The following is a 17,742-nucleotide window of genomic DNA, read 5'->3' as shown; positions in this document are numbered from 1 at the left end:
CTTCAGTTCTGAGGGATCAGAGCTAGAAATTCTTTTCAGAACCATGAATTTAGAATATTTAGGTGCTCCAATACATCTTTAAAGTATCTGCCACACCAACTCCAGTGCCGTCCGTGTGACATGAACAATTATGTCAATAATAGCAGATGGGAGATACGTGTCCCACGGGACTAAGCTCCCTGGAGGTCCCTGGCAGAGTGCCCATGTTATGCCTTCTTCTTGAAGGAGACATGCTTCACAGATCATGAGCTCTCTGGGCTATGGTTCTGTATAGCTGCTTTTCTGATAATGTTCTAATTAATCTATGAAGCACAGCCAAAATTAATGAATGCTTGGGTTATAAACTATGGAGGAAAGGGGAAGCTAGACATGGACCTTATTTAGATATAGCAGCAGAATAAGCTATTCCTTAAAGACCCCAAGCTGCTAGATAATAGAAAGTATAATAGTTCAGGCACTTCTAGGGAATAAACATTCACCCACTAGGAATCCTTTAGGAATCCCAACTAAAGTGATTTATGACAAAAAAATGTTATCTCATAGGAGGCAGATGGTGGGCCCCTCTGTTGAGGAAGTTCAGCATGAGAAACTTAAGGACTACAGCAGAACCCCTTCCCCTTACAGGAGTAAAAGTACAAGAGTCCATATTCCAGCAGGTAAAAAGGTTTTATATTAAAACAGATATGTGATAAAAGAACTGAAGAAAGACTTAGGGAGGATCTGCAGCATCCAAATTGGCTAAATGGGTCATGAGAACCAGAAAAGTAAAAATGAATAATAAACTAGTGAGCGGCTGAGATAAAGATGAAGGACACAGCTACAAGAAGCCTACACAAGTCTAGGGACTGTACTAAGTTTAAAAAATACAGACTGCTCTTTGGGTCATAAAGTTCTTGTGGGTGAAGGGATATGTCTAGCGCTGATTAATAATTGTGTGCTTGCTTTTTTTAAAGATGATGTAATTGAATGATCGCCAAGCTCTTGTTGTTCCTTGTATGACTTGATAGTTTTCTTTTCTGTATTTTACTTCTGCAAAGAAGTAAAATTGCAGCAGATTCAAACCACTTCTGAGAGTGTTGTCTGTCTGTCATTCACCGAATCCTTGCCTTCCTGACTACCCAAGCCCTGGTTCCCCTATGGTTGTGGTACCCCCGATGGACCAGTCCACGGCAGGTATCAAAACTTCTCTTCAAACCATCACAAACTAGGCTTTTATTGTCTGCATTTTTCTCAAAACTCTTTATCTTCCAAGTTCTCAAGGAACATTCCCCTGGGATCTAAACATTCAATGTCTTTTGCAGCCCAAAGTTTAATGCCACCACAGTCCTCCCCAAAACACAGGGTCAGGTCTGTCCAGAAATAACCCATGTACCTGAAGCCAATTTCTGTGTTTGTTTGTTTTTGTTTTGTTTTATGGCTCAGATAAAACACCAAGAACAAAAGCATCTTGGAGAGGAACAGGTTTATTGAATCTAACAGCTTGTATTCCATCATCCAGAGAAGTCAGAGCAGGAATACATGGCAGGAACCTGAAGGCTGGAACTGAAGCAGAGACCATGTAGGAACACTGCTTACCAGTTTGCTCTTGTGGCTCGCTCAGCTTGCTTTCTTATATATTCCAGAACTTGACCAACAGGGACACTTCCCTCTGTGGGCTGGGCCTCCCCACATCAATCAGTAATCAAGAAAATATTTCAGACTTGTCTGTAGGCCAGTCTTATGGAGACATTTACTCAATTCATATTCTGTCTTCTAAATATGTCTAAGTTTGTGTCAAGTGGACAAAACCTAGCCAGCACAAATGGATAAGACTCTTACCATTGCGCTGCAGAAAGGCCCTAGCCCTAGAATCTTGCTCTACCTCTCTCTCCATCTTTACATCCTCTTTCTGACCTTGCTGCTTCCCAACATCAGTTAACCATATGTAGCAGGCAAGAAGTATCACCTGGGCACTCTTGCTTACACATCTCCCTGTTACTGTAATCACCCTTTGCTGCCTAGTTCATGGTCCACCATTAGAATGAGAACACATCAGGGTATAACTACATGGTTTCCTCCATACTCCTCATCACAGACCAATGAAATGCATATAGGATATGAAACCAAGACCTCTTTGCATCTGTGGTGGGAATTCAAACCACTGTGCAGACAAGCACACACATTCATGCACACACACATGCACCTACACAAGCAGTCACACACATACGTACATACACATGCATGCACACATGCCTACATGCATATCCCCACCCACATACATACACATATATTCTATATCTCTTCCTCCCTCCTCCCCTCCTCCCTCCTTCCCTCCTCTTCCTATTTGAAAAAAGGGAAGAGTCTAGATGAAGTAAAAATGCTTATGATAGTTTTCAGAAAATCTACATTTCCTTCCTGAGAGCAATGCCATCCCTGACTCAGTTTACCTTTTAGACTAGAGCACTTTGTCTCTTCCTTTTTCTTGATGCTGATTGTCCTTCTTGGATGAGTGACACCACGTATGAGTGAAGGATGGCTGTGCAGAGGAGCCACTGAAGCTGAAAGCACATCGTAAATGGCAGGGCTATGATGGATTCAAGTCTGCTTGTCCTTGAGAAAAGGCAGGGACAGCGTGTTGGGTAATAATTGCTCTGCCTTGCTTGTAGCAGAGCACTTGGCTTATAGCGCATTGATTCATTTCAAACTTGTGTCTCTTCGAGCCCCAGGGCAAGCCCCACTATTGAAATTGACACAGAACAGGAAGAGATGAATGTGTAAAGGCTGTAGAGCCCCAAGGCTGATATTGATGAGGCAGTGTCCTTGGAAAGTTTGCTTCCTGTAGCTTTTCTCCATCACAGAGAATGCATCCTAGGACCACAGCAAGTACCAAAACTGTTTCCACAATCAACATACTGCAATCTGCCTTTATGTTACTTCAAAGAGGAGAGAAAACAATACAGAGTTCCAGAATTAACAGACAGGGCCTGGGGCAAGGCTAGCAATGACACCACATGCAGAAGCCTTTGTTTAAGTATCTCTTTAGCATATGGAGATGCAGCCTATGTATCCGCTCACTCTGTAATTTTAATTTCCAGCCAAGGACACACACTAAAGTTCATTGACAGCTAAAGCCAAGTGAATACTACCTGTCCCTGAATACCACATAGATATTTTCTGTCCCCATGAGCCAAGTAGATACTTCGGATCCTCTTTGCCAAATACATACTTCTTGTCTCGTGGTACCAATAGACTCTTCCTAAAACCTGTGTATAAAGCAGACAAGTCCATTCCTTGTTTCTTACTATTCTGCAATAAAGAGTATTTCCCCCACTTCCTTGATAATTTTTAATTAATTTATTTATTATGATAAGGTTAAAGTGATTATAGCTCTCATCAAGAAACACCTATCTAGAAAATAAGACCGAGCCTCTACCAAGTTTGTCCACAACAACCAGGAGCTTGCCTATCGACACTCATTATAGCACTCCCACTGCTTCTGTCACCCACCCAAAACCGGAACACTTCTACCCAGACCCAACCAGGGAATGGCTGTAAGATGGGCCAAGTCCATGTCAGATGGTGATAGTGCATGCATTTAATCCCATCACTCAGGAAGCAGAAGCAGGAGAAACTGAGTTGGAGACCAGCCTACTCTACAGACTGAGTTCCAGGACAGCTAGGGCTACACAGAGAAACCCTGTCTCAAAATACTCAAAAAATAAATGATAGATAGATGATAGATAGATAGATAGATAGATAGATGATAGATAGATAGATAGATAGATAGATAGATAGATAGATAGATAGATAAAGATAGGACAAGTCCAAATTCAGAAAATCCTGTCTTAGAACCACCCAACTCTGCCCCTGCAGTGGTTTAAATGTTAAGTACTCTTATAGGCCCAGGCACTGGAACACTTAGTTGATATATTTGGTGGCAATGTTTTGAGAGGTTTAGGATGTGTGCCCTCCCTGGATGAAGTATGTCAATGGAGTCTGGTTTTTTTAGTTAATAGGGCTTGCCTTACTTCCAATTTGCCATCTCTGCTTTGTGCTTTCAGTTTAGAATGTGAAATCTCAGGGTCCTTCTAAGTCACCATGCCTGCAATTAGGTGTCAGACCTCCCTGCCATTAGCGACTGTTATCTGTCTGGAACCATGAGCAAAAATAAACTTGTTCTTTTATGAGTTGCTTTTGGTCACGGTGTTCAGTCACAGAGACAGTAAAGTAGCTAATACTGGCCCTGAGGCCATGTTGGTATGTGTTCTTTTGTCTTCTGTCTTCTGTCTTAGAGACACTTTCAAGGCTCTGGTAGAGTAGTGCTGTCCCTTGGGGGTTGAGTCTGCTCAACTCTAGGATTTGAAATGCCAGTATTCTCATTGAGAGACTTCTCTCTTTCTACAAGAAGGAAGTTCTTGTTTCACTTTGTTTTAGCATTACTCATTGCCTTCTTTTAATTTCCAAGACAGTGGAGATTCCCATAGCCCTCTAGTCCTGTACCTGCAACTGTAAATACCCCCATATCTTTCCAAATGCTCCTTTTTTCTCATTCTTTTTACTTCTCTTTCTCTGGACTTGCTCATGCAAACTTGTTAACAATGGACATATGCACCTTTTTATAGTTAAGGGCTTTGTGTATTCTCAACAGTGAAATTCATCATACATATATGACATGTGCTTATAATTCTGGTGCTGAGAAGGCAGGCCTTTGGAGATCATTGGAAAGCCACACCACACATATACATACATGCATATATTATGTATGTATAGGAAACATTGAGACAGACACACTGTATATGCATATATACATATATATATACACACACATATTGTATATATATACTTTGTGTGTGTGTGTGTCTTAGTTAGGTTTTTATTGCTGTGAAGAAACACCATGACCACATCAATTTTTATAAAGGAAAATATTCAATTGAACCTGGCTTATAGTTCAGAAATATAGCCCACTATCATCATGGTGGCATGTATGCAGTCGTGGTGCTGGAGAGGTAGCTAAGAGTTCCTCTTCCTATTCTTCTTTCTTCTCAGACAGCAGGAAGAAAGAATAATACTAGGCGCCTTGCTTGAACTTCTGAAACCTCAAAGCCTGCCCTCAGTGACACATTTCCTCCAACAGCACCATACTGACTCAAACAAGGCCACACCTCCTAATAGTGCCACTTGCTATGAGCCTTTGGGGGCCATTTTCATTCAAACCACTACAGTGTGCATGTATACTACTTCTCTTCATGCTCTGTGCCTCCCTTTATCTCACCCTGTACAGCTTGTTGGTAAGGTTTCTAGGAAAGCCATGTCTTTCTCAATGCTGTTCTCACCAGGAAGATGGCCACTTCTGTTATACGATGAGAACATGGTAGCTAAGATTTTATATTGAAGGGCTGAATTTTCATCATTTTCCCCACATAATTGTTTTATAGTTTTGTTAGCAGAAACAAAATTCAGGAAGTTTTAGAATTCAAAGCCATCTTCAAACAGTGAGTGCAGAGAGGAGTTAGAGATGTAATTTGCACATTTTGGGGCAGGTGTGATCTTGTAGAAATTGTGTCACTAGGGGTGAAGATGAAGGTTTCACAAGCCCATACCTGGCCAGTTTCTCTCTCCTGGCCTTGAGTTTGTGAATGTTGCAGGATGCTGCAGCTGTCAGCTGCTACTCCAGCACCATGCCTGCATGTCTGCTGCTGTGCTCCCTGTCATGACAGTCAGGGATGCACCCTCTGTAACTGTGAGCAAGTCCTTAATTATGGGCTGTCTTCTATAAGTTGCCTTATTCATGGTTTCTCCTCAGAATAAAAGAACAGTGACTAAACAGGAAGTGAATTCGACATTTGTATATGTGATTATGTGTGCAGGTATATGTATATGGAGACTAGAGGTCAAACTTGGGTGTTTTTCCTCAGGGGTCTCATACACACTTTTTAAAAATACATATCTTCTCATTCGTCGGGATCTTTCCAGATAGGCTAACCTGTCTCACCACAGATGCCCAAGAATCTGCTTGTCTCTGTTTCTACAGCACTCATTTTCAAGAACTCATCAGTGTTCCTGGGTTTTTAAATGTTGGTTCAAACTCAGATTGTAATGCTTGCAAGGCAAGTATGTACCCACTGAGCTGTCTCCATAGTCCTTCCGTTACTCTCCTCGATGGCCACTCATATCTAGAAATCTCTTGATGTGGCTGCCTATAACTCTTAGGAGCTGGTAAAAAGCAACTGAATGATCTCATTGTCTGACTTGCTTGACTTGCTCATCCCAGGTCCCTCTGGAAACCCACAACTTGGTGGAAGAACCATGTGGTATCTGAGAGACATAGTTGCTGAGGCCACAACTAAAAGTTTTATCCTGCTTCTAGAAAGTTTTATGTCAACTGGACACAAGCTAGTGTTATCTGAAAGGAGGTAACCTTTAGTTGGAAAATGCTTCCATAAGATTAGGCTGTAAGGCATTTTTGTAATTAGTGATTGATGTGGGAGGGCCCAGCCTAATGAGGGTAGTGCTATCTGGTGGCTGGTTTTCCTAAACACTTTAAATGAACAGGCTGAGCAAACCATGATAATCAAGCCAGTAAGTATCAAACCTCCATGGCCTCTGCAACAGCTTCCCTCTCTAGGTTTATGCCCTGTTTGAGTTCCTGTCCTGACTTTCCTCAATGATAAATTGTTACCTTAAAGTGTAAGTTGAAGTAATCCCTTTCCTCCCCAAGTTGTTTTGGTCATGGTGTTTCATCACAGCACCAGTAACCCTTTTAGGACACAGATAGAAGTGACACTAGTGGTCGTTCAATTCTGTTAAATACTAAAAACTTTTCATAGCTCACAGATGGTGTGTTTACTCACTTTCCCATTGTTGTGACAAACTAATCTGAAATAAACAGCTTATGAGTAGAAGAGAATTATTTAGGCTCATGATTTGAGAAGGTTCGGTTCACAGGTATCTGGCCCCATTGATTGGGGGCCTGTGATGTGGCACGTCATCATGGCAGATAGTTGATGGGTGAGCAATGCACAAGGTTCTACTTCCTAAAGGCATGGATGTATCCCAGGAGCATAACAGGCCTCATTAGAACCTTAATGTGTGTAGGGAACATCGCTGTTTCTATTGTAGAGCTGGTATATTATCTATAGTGTGCAGAAAGTGTTTACTGAGTAGCAGCAAGTCCCAGTGACTATTTTGCTTCCAATACTAAAGAATACAAGAAGAAGCTTATGTGGTTTTCGTATGTGTTGTCATACAGAATTAACTACTTAATAAAAGTTCTCTATGATATATATATAAAACTGTTAGATCTTACCCCATGTGGCCTTTCCCTATAAATAACAATAGGACTGTTATATTTTGTAATTGCTAGAGACAGCCTTTGCATATCAATAAGAAAGACAGTTATTCATGAATAATTTATCAAAACAAGCTTTACTCTGACATAATAAATGAATTATTAATTGATGCTTTAATGGGAAATAGTTCTGAACATAACTTGCTTTCTTCCATCTTCCCTGCTTGAGTTTTTGTTAACACAGTATTTTCGGATGAAGCAGACGACCCCAAATGAAATTATGTAAGCCAGTCAAGGAACTGCTTTTTAAGGTCAGTAACACTAAACCACAAGATACTAAAATTACCACATTCATTAACAAACTGCTTTAAAATGTGTACCTAAGCTGGGATAAAGGAATATTATTTCATATTTTGTAGGAGAAGAGATGCAAAATGGATCTTTTAGGTGATATATTTTATCAGTTTTTCAATTTAAGAATGATTTATGAATGATTACATACACTGCTTCCCTTAAGAGCAGGGGTCACTTCCATATCCCTGGTTCCTGGGTCTTTCACACTGAGCACAATTGTAGATGTACAGATGAAGGTTTTCAGTTTATTTTAGCATTCACTTCATGTTTTTAGTCTTTGTGTGTATATATATCATTGCGTAGCTCATGTATGTGTATATGAGTGGAACTATAGATGTTAGAAAGCAGCCTCTGCTGTGTCAACCCTCACCCTTTACTTTGAGACAGGGTCTCTTCTCTTGTTCATCACTGGGCAGACCATGCCAGGACTGTGAGCTTTGTAGTATTGTCTTGTCTCTGCCTCTCTTTTTCTTGTAGGAGTACTGGGATTACAGATGTTGGATATCAGCTTTTACATGGGTTCTGTGGATATGAACTCAGGTTCTCATACTTGCACACCAAGAGATTTACCCTGAGCCATATATTCACTTCAGATTTTCTTAAACATAATAAATAATGATAAGATAGTTGTCTTTGTAAACTAAATTTTTTTGGGGGGTCATTTATATATGTGTTTAAAACATTTTATAAGGGTGACTGGCTGAGTGAAACTTCTTTGATTATAGAAAGCTGAGAGGTCACCCACTGGGAATCAAATTATCTTGAGCAATCTTTGCACTCAAAAAAGCCCTTTATTGTCCACATCTGTTTGACATAACGTGTTTGTGAACATGAAGTAAAACCCTTATTGGAGAGTACAAACCAACCCCTTACGTTTCAAAAGCAGTGACTGACATCAGCCATTATCTGAGATCTACAGCAGAATCTTCATGTCCCGATAACCCACTCATAAAGTGCTGAAAAAAATGGTTTTGATTTTTATAAAAATTTCATGAAATGGTAGCCCTGTTGAATATGTTATTTAGAATATTATGCATCTCTTCTCATTCCATTGTCATTCATACATGGCTCAGAAGAAGGCATGTCTATGTCCTTTGAAGTGAGATCTGTGTATTTGCATCGATGCTTTCATTAAGGTTGAGCTGAAGAGAGAAAATTCAGTTTTGAGATCTTGCAAGGCAACACTCCATTAAATCACTTATGGCTAGAAAAGAATTTACATCCATTTGTTATTAAAGAACAGAGGTAAATACAGCCAAGTATTCACTTTTCACAAATGTTTCAGATTCAGTTAGACTTGGCTTTTACCTCTGAGAAACTGATAGAAAAAGAATTAACCTTTGGAACCACAATCCTCAAAGAAAGATGAGATGGTGAGTGTTCTTTAAAGATTTCCAGTCCAACCACATAATTATCTAGCTGAGACACATCTCTTTCCACTCTACAAAAATAAGCTAGACTTCTTAGTAGGAGAAAGTCTGTTCAGCATACTCTGACCTGTCTTAGCTCAATATTAAGTTCCATCCCCACCTTATGTTTAACAGCACAAGTGTTTGACTCTGTGTGTTTGAATACACACTTTTATGTGTGGAAACCCTACCTCCTATACAAAACATACCTCTCTGTCCCTCCTCAAATCAATTTAACACATGTCAAGTTCTAGGTCTTAGTTCCAAATAGCCTTTCCGATTCTGCTGAGATGTGACCTTCTCCATCAGCCTTGCTACACAAAAGGATTGCAGGAATCAACCTTGGTACTGTAGGTGTGAAGGGCCTGTGACAGAGACAATAGGTCTGCCAGACTGGAGGTGGTGAGTATGCAAGGACCAAGGGCAAGAGGAGACATCAGCAATAGAATGGAATGGGACTGGCCAGAGTGTTTACCTTAGGCAAGAAAGACTAAAGGAATATGTAAAGTTACTGTTGGTGAAGACTTTGAAAGAGCCTGTCCCTAGTCCAGGTGCTATTCATAAGACAAACATGAAATAAGGAAAACAGAGCGTGTGAGACTTCCCTAAATCCACAGCAGACAAAATCACCTCTAAAATATTTGAAGTGTGAGCTTATAGCTTAGGGGAGGCAGAGATAGAAATGATGCTGCAAGGTTTTGGTTTACTATATAGCATGACATGCAGTACTCCATCTTTTACCTGAAGCTTGTCAGTTCTCCAAGACAGGGGCATTGTTTAGACTTCATGTCTACAACCCTAGCAACAGTAATACAGCTGTAACAGTCAGAATAGCTTAACAAAGATCAGTTAACAGTGATTTAAAAAAGTACCTCTTCTCAAATGAATTCTGTTATAATAGAGAGTAGATGATATTTTTGATACATTTTTTTAGGTGTGCTTTTTGCCTTAAAGAAATTAGTCTTAGAGGAAATAAGCAATGTCAAGAACCAGCACCAGACATCAGAGCAGAAGACTACAAGAAGAGTGTTAATTTGAAAGCTTCCCCCCAAATGGCAGTACTGGTGACAATATCCTTCACCTAAGCACATTAGCCAAGTAAACAGGATTTTTATTGGGTAAATAGCAGCCTAGAGGTATCTTTATGTTTACCAGAAGCCTCTTTTAAGGCATGAGGACCCTCCCTTAATCCATCTCAAATGTCAATTACTTGGAACAAAGACTTCTAGTTCATGATCAATCCAAATTGCCTCCACCAGCTCAAAGATCCCCACCCTATTGACTATCACATAAAATCAGCTTGCTTTTCCATCATTTCACTCTTCTCTCTGCCCCTTCCTTCTCTGCCATGATAACCTTGGCAGTTTGGTCCTCAGTAAAACTTTCTTTGTACCCATGGACTGGTGCAGTTTGGTATTTTCACTGCACCCTAACTTGTAGAGAGAATCTTACTTCTGGTTTCAGTGATGTAGAGAAAACAAACAATACCACTTCGTGTGTGTGTGTGTGTGTGTGTGTGTGTGTGTGTGTGTGTGTGTCTGTGTGTGTGTGTGTGTCTGTGTGTGTGTGTGTCTGTGTGTGTGTGTGTGTTTGTGTGTGTGTGTGTGTGTATGTCTGTGTGGGAGAGCATGGGTGTGAAAGGCAGAAAACACCATTGGGCATCCTTGCTCAGACACTACCCAACTATCCAACTTGTTTATTGAAACAGGCTTTTTCATGGCTTTGAAACTCCCAAGTAGGTTGGGCTAGGTGGGGGGCAGTGAACCCCTAGATATTCCTTTCTGTTTCCTTAGCACTTGGAAAATAAGCAGATGCCCCAGAACCAGCTTTATTCACATGAGCTTTCAGGATAGAATTCAGTACCATAGAGTCACCCTAGTCCCCTGATGAGGTTCCTCAGCATAAAAAAAAAAAAGTTATTTTCACACAGCTTGGCTACACTTTGTGCTCTTACACTTATGAGTCTTCTGAGTGTATACAATTCACTCAGATTAATAGCCTTTGATTTGTTGATTTGTATTTATCTGTTTTCTTTTGTTCTTCTGGACATTATTTCTATAGTTCTTAGTATCGAAAGGAGACTTGGTTGAGAACTAGAATCTGGCTGGGCTGTACCCCTTCATTTTCCAACCAGCACTTTTTCTTATCCTAAGATCCTCTGGATGTCATTCCTGGGCTCCATCCATGGTCGTTTACATGAGAATGCTGGGGGCCACAGAGAGAAAAGAGATACAGAAGGACCAATTGCCTAGAAAAATTGTATATTTATCGAAAGTGTAGAGTGGTGAACACCTTTCAGATTTAGTACAATCTTTTCATATTTTGCCAAATAATTACATTTTTTAACAAATAAATTATTTCTTGACACAGTTTGAAACATGGTTATTATTTTTTTACTTTTACTTCTTTCAGTCTGTCTCTCTCTGAGTCTCTTTCTCTCTCTATCTGGCTCTGTCTTTCTTTCTGTCTCTCCCTTTCTCTTTGTATTTCTCTCTCCTTATCTGTTTCTGTCTCTCTGTGTCTTTTTTTTGGTGTCTCTGTCTTTCTGTCTAGCTTCATCTTTCTTTCTCCTTCTCTGTCTCTGTCTTTGTCTTTGCCTCTGTCTCTCAATTTGTCTCTGTCTGTCTCTTTCTATATATGTCTCTGTTTCTGCTTCTCTATCTCTCTTGCTTTTGTCTCTCTCTTCAGAGACTAATGTGGAGGTTCAGGGACTAATGTGGAGCAGTGGGCAGAAAGATAGTAGTAGCCACAGGATGAGAGAGTTTGTTGTGAGGTTGTGTCTCTTAGTAGTGTCAGAAGCTATGCCTGTAAACTCTCACCAACAAGACCACCCAAATCCAAGCTGAAAAAGAATGGCACCACTGAATATGCCAAACTTGACAGGAAAAAGCTCATGACATCTCAATCTTATACAAAGAACCATAGGAATCTAAGGAAAGCAGAGACTGGGAGAAGTAGTTTTTCCTAGGGAAGAGCAAATCAACTTGTTTTCCAATGGTAAACAAACAGTCCTGAACATATACAAACAGGTAGCATCACAGCACTCAACAGGTTATATTTAGTAGTATATATGTATCTACACATATGCTTGAAATAACAATTAGTGAAAAAAAAGAGGTCATGAATTTGAAGAAAATCAGGGAGGAGTATAGGAGGGTTGGGGGATGGGGAGGTTTTGAGGGAGGAAAAGGAAGAGACAAATGCTATAATTACATTATAACTTCAAAATGGAAAAGAGGGGGAAAAAAGAAAGTCTAACACATAAGGAAAAGAAAACAAAAACATACCTAAAATAAACAAACAAAAAATTGTGCTCATTTAATTCCAACCTTTATTTGGAGTCTGAACTGGAAGGCTGAAAGGATGAACAGCGCTGGTTGGTCAGTGAGAGAGTCACTGGCCATGGCTACCAGAGTTAGAATGGGCTTTATTAGAAAGAAGAGGGGATAGGAGGGAGAAGCCAGGCCTGGCGGAGGGAGCACAGCAGGAACAGAGAGGAAACACAGGAAGAGAAGCACAGAGAGAGACAGAGAGAGAGCGTGGAGTTCCCTGTCTGGCTTTTTAAGGTGGTACATAATGCCCTGCTGATAACATAAGGCATCAGACAAGACCCTGAGCTGCGCATGTACAGAATCCTAACAAAGGCCCCAAAGTCATTCCCAATGCAAGAAGTGTTGCAGAAATTTTTAAAATTAGATTGTTCTCCTAATGCTGATCTGTGGAAAGAAATCTCCTTTCAATTGTTAAGCATCTGAGATTTGAGTTCTAGTTTTTGAAGGGAAATCAAACAGGCATCCCTGGAATGTTCCATGATGCAGAAGCAAAGAACCCTGTAGCCATTGGTCCAGTGTTTGTGGAGGGATGAAGAGTTACAGGGGGGAACTCAGCTAAATCCAGGGTACAGGTCAGTGCTGGGAGCTTCTTTGGGAGGGTGCTTCTTGCACCGCTTTCATGTAAGGTCCTGCTTTGTTTCCCTTGCAGAATTTAAGGAGTCATCAGTGCTGATGCATATACATTTGTTTAAGCTTGTTTTGTGTAATAACTAAAGAAACTTAGTGTGCATATTATATTTAAGAAAATCAGGATTGAATTTATTTGTGTTTACTTATTGTGTATGTATGTTATGATTGTGTGTGTATGTATGGGTGTGTCTGTGTCTGTGTGCATATGCTTGTGCACATGCACATCACACATGAACTTACAGCACCCATTTGAGGATCAGAGCACAACCTTGGGTGGTGGTACTCACTTTCCACCTTGTTTGTGAAAAATTTTTTTTGTTGTTCACCAACTGACTGGCCCAGCAGCTTCCAGCAGTCTCTCCTTCTTGCCTCGCATCTTGTCACAGGAGCACTAGGATTAGATAGATACTACCTCACTTTTCCTGTGCTCTGAGAGATGCCAACCTAGGTTCTCACACTTGGTCAGCAAGTGCATCACGTACTGAGCCATGTCCACAGCCATAGGAACAAAACCACAGACTTCCTTGCACTGTGATATGAGAAGAAGGCAGCATTCAAAGCAGGAACTGAGCCTGGAGCTTCACCCCTCAGCCTTCTCTTGGCACAAAGAATATTCTTCGTGGCTTACTATCTACGAGAAAGCCCCAGTCACTACAGCCGGGAAGGTCTCCTGATTTCTGCTTGAATTTCTCTTTTGTTATTTAGGTGTCAACTCAGCTTCAAATGAAGACTTTTGAAATCCTTCATCTTAACTGATGTCCCAAATTCTATTTATTAAATCAAACTGTTTTTATTCCATGTGTCTTTGTTCCCTCCGAATGATCTCTTCTGTATGAGTTTCCCTACTAAGTCGCACATGCTGAGAGATAATCATTTGTCTGTCTTTAAGTGTCTAGAATTCTGTCAGAAACAGAGTCAGACCAAATCATCAATACTGGTGGAATGGCTGGGTTTTGTTCTCCTCACAGAAAACAATAATATTTTATTTGGTATGGTATCTACCATCACTAGTGCATTTTACTAATGAGTCTTGTCTGCCAATCCCACTCCAGCTTTAATGAAAGGGATGATAGATACGGTAACCTGATATCCTCATTCACAGGCCCCATGCACTTACATGCTTGCACACTTGCACATCCACACACATATATACCAAACATAACCCACACACACACCATACCAAAACTACTAACATTAGATGGGCTAGTCTACAACAGAAATGAAAAGTATGATCTATAAATTAACTGAGCCACAAAAAAGGCAAGGATGGCTGATGTGCAGAAGGGGCTGAGATGTTACACCTTAAAATATTACGAAAGTTTTGTTAATGTGCAATTATATATAGACTTGAATTCATTTATTTGTAATAATATGATATTCATATTTATTCTTTGAGAATGTCAAACCTTTTAAGGAAAGAGGGAAAAAGCAATGATTTATGAGGTCATGCTTTGGAATTTTGGTTCATTTTTATTGGTTTGTTTGTGTTTTGTTTTGTGGTAGGTTCTCCATTTTCTGTCTGCAGCTGCTAAGTGTTAAGCATGCAGATTATACCACAGAATTAAATCACTAAACCTTCCTCAAAACAATGTATTACATTTTGTGGGAAATTGTCTTAATTTGGTAATTTGATGACTTAAAACTGACATTATTCTCTCGTCTAGCATCACATCTTGTTTTCACTTCAGATTAATAAAAACAGAAAGGAAAGTGAGGATTTAAATAAAATGAAGAACTCAACAATAACCAAGGAAGATAATGCCTACATGATAAATAATGAACCACAGCTAGCGCCATGGACATTATCCTATCTGAGGATGACTCCATAGTGTTTTTGACAGCATCATTCCTTCATATCTACCAAACTCTGAGGCCTTATAAAACACCTTCCTAGTAATAAACACTGTTTTCATTTGAAGATTCATGGAATCCAGCTTGGCGGGGTGGCTTCAGATTGAGAAGATGAATGGCAGAAGACCATGTTTGGGAAGGAAAGGAATAAAGAAAGTGTGCATGCTAGTATTAGCCACTGTACCCTTGAAATGTTTCCATGGGATTTTCAGAACAGAAACAGGGCTAAGGCATTGGTGATGAAGCACATCTTCCCATCTCAGCCTTTGTTCTTAGAAACATTGTCTCTTGATTGCCTGAGTAATCATATCTTCCACTGAAGACCTGTGGGTAAACTGACTCTACTTTTAAAAATTCCATTTCCTCCATATTATATAAGCAACAACAATATTTCTCTTACAGAATTATGGATGGATTATATTTTTACCTCTTGTTATCAAGAGCTATCTCGATTACCAAGAAATGTAACTCAGTTTCTCAAAATAGTATTGTTTTATCTTGTGCAGTGTTACAACCAGTGACAGGGTGGGGCTGTATACACAGCATCTCTAAGTTTTTCACACAGCCTTCTCTCTTCCTTATTTGTAGCTAGAGTTTTTCTGCCTGGCCCACAGTCAAGGCAAATCTCTCTCACCTGCCAGTCCCACAGCCGCTCAAACCCGACCAAGTAAACACAGAGACTTATATTGGTTACAAACTGTATGGCCGTGGTAGGCTTCTTGCTAACTGTTCTTACAGCTTAAATTAATCCATTCCCATTAATCTATACCTTGCCATATGGCTCGTGGCTTACCGGTATCTTCCCATGCTGTTTGTCATCATGGCGGCTGGCAGTTTCTCTCTGACTCAGCCTTCCACTTCCCAGCTTTATTCTCCTCCTTGCCCCACCTATACTTCCTGCCTAGCCAATGGCCAATCAGTGTTTTATTTATTGACTAATCAGAAACACATTTGCCATACAGAACATCCCACAGCACTTCCCCCCCCCTTTTTTTTTTTGTTCAAAAAGGAAGGTTTTAACCTTAACAAAGTGAAATTACATATAATTTGGGAATTTGGGCGTAGCTTCTCTTACTACTTCCTGCTGGAAGGGGGCGCTGTATCTTATGGGGAAACAAAGAAAATTTTAGGATTATGGAATAGTCCATGAGGCTGTATCGTCTGAGCCAGATGCCTTCAAACCATTCTGGATGTTGGATCATCTGGGCCATGGTGTCATTGGAGACCTTCAGGGGGTCTTGGCTGGTCAAACCTGATGTATCTTAATCTAGAATAATTCCATAGCCTTTGGCTTTCTGTGGGAACAAAAGAGACTCTTTTCCAAAGCAACATATCCTTATATCCAGATTTTGAAGTCAAGATATCTTTAAAATATATATATTGGTTTAACTCAACAACTTTTACAATCAAATGTTTTTCTGCAGTTAAAAATCCCAAAGACAACACAATCCAGATTCTCTGTGTAATATTCATCTTCATGTGGCTTATTTTTATATTAATTTTACTGTCTCTTTACAGACTTTATTTTTTAAAACTATGTATTTGTTTCTATAACTGTATATATCACCTTTTTTGTCTCTTTCAAGCCTACGTATATTTTACACACATTGTAAACTATTACATCTGAATCTGTCTTATTGTGAATCTATCGCTTTTAACTGCAGCAGCTGTGGCTGCTGGCTCTTCCCACCTCAGCTTCCCAACATGGCCATGGTATTCCACCAGCTCTGGGAGCTATGGTGGGTCTATGCTTTTATCCAAGCAGCGTGTAGTCAAGAAATCTTTTTTTTTTTTTGTACTAGCAAAGTCTAAATCCACCACGCAGCTTAATGTGCCACGTGTAGAGGCCTCATTCTCGCCATACTGCAGGTCAAGCATGCATGCTAGAAACCCACCAGTAGCTCAAACCAGCAGCTGCTGCTCATTTGAGAGAGACAATTAGGAAGCTGGTTTTAGCTCCGTTTTAGAATCTTTTTTCTCAGTTTTTAGGTGGAAACTCTTGCCACCACGTTCGACGCCATTTGTAGCTAGAGTTTTTCTGCCTGGCCCACAGTCAAGGCAAATCTCTCTCACCTGCCAGTCCCACAGCCGCTCAAACCCGACCAAGTAAACACAGAGACTTATATTGGTTACAAACTGTATGGCCGTGGTAGGCTTCTTGCTAACTGTTCTTACAGCTTAAATTAATCCATTTCCATTAATCTATACCTTGCCACATGGCTCGTGGCTTACCGGTATCTTCCCATGCTGTTTGTTATCATGGCGGCTGGCAGTTTCTCTCTGACTCAGCCTTCCACTTCCCAGCTTTATTCTCCTCCTTGCCCCACCTATACTTCCTGCCTAGCCAATGGCCAATCAGTGTTTTATTTATTGACTAATCAGAAACACATTTGCCATACAGAACATCCCACAGCACTTATTATTTGAATGTCCTGTGCTCCCTTCTGTCCTGTGAAAGAGCTTACCATTGATTTATGCTGCAGATTAGCATGTCAGGAGTGAACTTCAATTGCTAGTAACAGATGGAGAGATACAAGGTGTCTATGTGTGAGTGTGTGTGTGTGTGTGTGTGTGTATGTTTATATTTATGAATGTATGAGTGCATGTGCAAGTATGTGTATGTTTCTTTTAAGGACTTTGTGACTCAACTTCTACTTACTACTCAAAGCAAATTCTGTCAATGCTCTTTTACTTGTAGATTCAAGTGAAAACTGTCATTGGTGTACTCACAAAGCACACAAGAAATTATGGAACAGGCAAGGAAACTGAATTAAAAGCACTTTCAAAGATAATGAGGAGGGTGGCAATCTTCTTAACTTTCAGGTATCTGCTTGTGTCCATCAGGTTAGAAGTCTGTGTACTGTTGTTCAGTATTCATGCATAAGTGGTGTAGTGTGTC

Source organism: Peromyscus eremicus, chromosome 15 (genome assembly GCF_949786415.1).
Source record: "Peromyscus eremicus chromosome 15, PerEre_H2_v1, whole genome shotgun sequence".
NCBI lineage: Eukaryota > Metazoa > Chordata > Mammalia > Rodentia > Cricetidae > Peromyscus > Peromyscus eremicus.
Note: the sequence above shows the minus strand (reverse complement) of the source record.